This window comes from Pseudomyrmex gracilis, unplaced genomic scaffold (assembly GCF_002006095.1).
Source record: "Pseudomyrmex gracilis isolate BER0280 unplaced genomic scaffold, ASM200609v1 scaffold_2921, whole genome shotgun sequence".
NCBI classification, from domain to species: Eukaryota; Metazoa; Arthropoda; class Insecta; order Hymenoptera; family Formicidae; genus Pseudomyrmex; species Pseudomyrmex gracilis.
The window spans coordinates 13621-18041 of record NW_018023505.1 but is presented as its reverse complement, the minus strand read 5'-3'; the positions used below and the strand labels follow the sequence as shown (position 1 = coordinate 18041).

The following is a 4421-nucleotide window of genomic DNA, read 5'->3' as shown; positions in this document are numbered from 1 at the left end:
GACGGATAGACGTCTAATGCATATCTATACTACGGCCACTATAGATATCTATATGAAATCCATTATGGACATCCATTAGACGTATGTTACAGATATATAATAGATGACAAGACGACAACTCAGCACTTGTTATGCTGAACGCGGCCATTAACATTGACTGCGTTCCGATATTCACAGCCAGTACAATAAATGTATATCTCACGTCACACGTGCTATAGATTTCCAGTGCAGGTAATGTAAATATCGGAACGCAGCCATCGTTCATAAACTTCCTAACACGTTCGTCTCTTTGATAAAACGAAACGATCTTTTGACGCCATTTTTGCCATTTCGGTACGAGAATGTAGCTGTGAATGTTTGGAAAAGTCCACTGCCATTAGTAAGGCGAAAGCTGGTAATAGGAAACACACACAAAAACTATTTGAAGAAGGTAAGTGATAAACATATATATTTGTTAACAAAGATACTTAAAAAAGCAATTTTTATATAATAATGTTCTAAGTACATTTCACCGCAATTACCTAAGATCTGAAACTGTCGTTACAATAAATCGAAAACATTGTACTCTCTTACAATTAATTAATTAATTGTTACAATTGATCAATTTGCTACAATTAATAAAAAACCAACTCTTCTCCAATATTTCACAAAATTGTTGTGAGATATTGGATTAATTATACTCTATCTATATATATATATATTTTCCGTTAAATTTATTGGTAATCTATTTAATTGTACATTGATTTTATAATAATAAATAACAGTCTATATTTTATTTAATATTTTAGGTTAGAACGTATAAGGCGAGAATCAGATCTACTTAAATAATCTTCCAGAACGAGTTCGTGCGCAAGTACAACAGCCGTGTGGCAACAGAACCTTTCTTAAATGGCAGTACTAGCTCTTATGTGGAGGAAATGTACAATGCATGGCTGCAAGATCCAACCAGCGTGCATGTAGTGAGTAAACCTACACACTAATGATAAAGTACAATTACTTTCTTACAAAATTTAATTAATCTAAATAATAATTTTATTAGACATTTTGTCAATGTGCTTTGTAAAAAAATGTTTATATTATTGTACAACTGAAAAGATTTTCTTTAAATTTATTTTATTTTTTTACAGTCATGGGATTCTTTTTTTCGAAATAGCACTACAGGAGCTGCACCAGGACTTGCATATCAGGCATTGCCATCTCTTGCTCTAAGTTACAATCAGCCCTCTTGGAGGGTTGTTACCTCTCGGTGGTGGAACTCAAATCGGCCAGGTACCTATCAACAAAAAAATTATTGACGATCATCTAGCGGCGCAAGCGATTGTTTGGTCATACCAGGTATGTGATACTGGATTAATTTATATTTTTACTTTTTTTCTCAATAACAACAAAGTTTTGTGTCCCAGTTTTTTATCAAATAGAGAACTTTGTCAGTTGATAAAGATAATACATTGATTGTTTTTTAGTTTTCTTTTTTTTGGCTTACGCGTTGTCTACAATGAGAATTTAAGCCGTAAGACGTAAGAAATTGACCAATCACAGACAAATTACAGAAGAATAATCGATTGTGATTGGTCAATTTCTTACGGCTTACGGCTTAAATTCTCATTGTAGACAACGCGTTATATACGCGTGTGTTATAAACTTGCGCATAGTTTACGTAAAATATGTGTTCCCAGATAGCAAATCATGGATAAACTGAAACTCTATATTCATTGTATAACGTGGAGAATATAATTTCTTAATATAATTTAATTGGTAGTGTGTGGAGTGGTTTTCTGGTTCTTATCAAAATAATTCGTGGTGTAGATTGAGGCTGTTAGAACCGGTTGCAGGTTGTTGTGCGACAAAAATTCAAAATTTGTTAATTTTCCATACGTTTCGACTTTATTTTTAAGTCATCTTCAGTGGTCTGTTATAAATTATTACAAATTAATAGTTAAACAAAGTATAAAGATCAAGGTGTACAAATCACTTATACGTAAACGCAACATTTCTCAAATGAATAAGATAAAGTTCTTATGTGGACACAAGTTTGAACGTGTCGTTACGAACATGTCTTCTTTGGTACTAGGGCTGTGTTCAGTTAAGCAAGATGGAACGAACTAATGGAGGAAATGCAGGAAATACAGGAATTCATTAGTTCCAATTCCTGTATTTCCTGCATTTCCTCCATTAGTTCGTTCCATCTTGCTTAACTGAACACAGCCCAGCCCTGTGTTCAGTTAAGCAAGATGGAACGAACTAATGGAGGAAATGCAGGAAATACAGGAATTCATTAGTTCCAATTCCTGTATTTCCTGCATTTCCTCCATTAGTTCGTTCCATCTTGCTTAACTGAACACAGCCTAGGAGTTGTTTGTGGCTGCTTTCCTTTTAGGAGACACAGTCGACACAAGTCGACACAGGAGTCATTCTGTCTCTGTTTCTCACTGAATACCGAACAAAGACAGAATGACTTTTGTGCCGACTTGTGTCGACTGTGTCTTCTAAAAGGAAAGCAGCCTGTGTGAGAATATAAAGGTTTATATACAATGACATCATACATGTGTACTATTTTGAAAATTGTTGAAGTATGGGCAGATACGCATTGTCAAGCAGGGCTGTATCCTGCATTACATTGATGGTGTGGTTATTAATTTTGATGTTCAACATTTCTGAAGTTAGTCTTTTATTATAGTTTGTTTCTTGGTATATGATCTTGACAGAATCGAAGTCAAAGGAATGTCCATGCTCCAAACAATGCTCGAATATCACCGAATTAGTCTGTTTAGTTTTAACTGCGTAAATGTGTTCTTTGATTCTTGTTTGTACAAGAACAAGACATAGAGTTACAAGCACTCGCTACAATTAAGTTTCAAATACCATTTTACTATAGATATAGATATACATCTTTGCGTGCTTTTTTTTACTACTAACTTTATTATCTTTAATCATAACAAAGGAAAACTAAGTATGTGTACAAAATATTACATATAGCAAAAACAATAGTTAAGTGATTTTTATACTATGACAAATGGAAAAAATATTTACTTTTCAAACATTTATGCTGATACAGAAAATTTTTACCTACATATTGTACAAGGACGATTGATACGTATCTTAAATGATAAAGTATTCATTGTTGTTTTATTCTTATTCTAATTAGCTTTTTGAGTAATATTATACATGTTATTTTGTAGCTTCCAGAAGCAGTTAATGCTGTCGTGTATGTGTATCACTTTAATAAAACCCGGAGCTGATATAAATGAACGCAAGGAAGATTTGACGTTGCTACATCAAACAATATGAATTTAATGGGATGCTTCGAATATAAAGCAAGAAGAGGCAGCAATAGTTCTTCTATAATATGGAACGGATTCTTGGGATCGTTCTACATAGTTGGGAGGTATGATAAGGAAACACACAAATATGTACAGTCATTTCATTCTATTTATTAACAGTACTTATAAGGGGTACTACAGCGAAATATTGTTCGTCCGCACATAGCATTAGCATAAATTTAAGGACAATTTTGTTCAGAGGCCAGATTTTTAAACAAGATAACTGTCTGACTTTATATGTGTTTAAAGTTATGGAACTACACGGAGTATTGTAGAGTTCACTTACAATTTCAAATTTACGACCTACTGCTACATATTCACCGTTGCTTGCTGTTGCAATATTTTCCAAACACACTATGTCTTTATCTATCAAGCAACAATTATCAGGAGATTTGATTGTAAGCGTATAAATGGAGAAAATGACTTTAGAAAATTGCGGACTGCAACATCCTGATATTAATGGTCCATTATAATGGCGGTTTTTTACGCCAATGTGTGGCTTTTTCTCATTTCGCTGTGGTATTTCGCACGAGCTCATTTCTCCGAAGCGATTACTTATCTGTTCCAATGGCCTTTCCGATTTCCGTAACTTACGTTTAAGTTCCTTCATAAAATTTTCAAAGGGAAAAGCGCTAAAATTGTCTAGTGGCCCAAACTGTTCAACATCATCAGTTAAGTGTAAAAGTCCGTGAACGTTGTGCGATACGTATTCAGGACCATAAATTATTATGAAACATTTAACAAAATGTCTCACTAATTTTCCGGCATATTCAATTTTTTCGGTTGTGGTTTTCTCGCTTAAGAGACGAATGGCAACATGCAAACAGAGAAAGTTTGAAAAAAGAACCGAGTTTAATATTTTCTGCAGTACCACGATACCAGTGTATAACCAGAGAGAAGCCTGAGAGTGGCCAGGCCCATAAAAGTTTTTACGATCGCTATTCCGGCCCGTAAGCTAGCGCATGTCCATGGGTGGTGCACATTGGCAACTACGTAGCGATGTCCACGAGCGACTTGTCGATACGTACGCTATGTCCAAACGTGGACATGGTTCTATTCCGTGCTATGTGCACGATTCCAAGCGTCGAGAAAGATCAAGCA

The 4421-nt window shown here is 34.6% G+C and overlaps 1 long non-coding RNA gene across 2 annotated transcripts; it reads left to right on the top strand.

Annotated features, from left to right (window-relative positions):
* The first annotated feature begins 240 nt into the window (after positions 1 to 240).
* Positions 241 to 4277, top strand: LOC109863027. Of its 2 annotated transcripts, XR_002251275.1 has the most exons (5): positions 241 to 430; positions 789 to 959; positions 1128 to 1335; positions 3180 to 3385; positions 4189 to 4274. It is a non-coding gene; the product is annotated as an uncharacterized LOC109863027 (long non-coding RNA). The 2 variants fall into 2 exon arrangements; XR_002251274.1 differs by having other exon boundaries at positions 245 to 430; positions 3180 to 4277.
* The last annotated feature ends 144 nt before the right edge of the window (positions 4278 to 4421 follow it).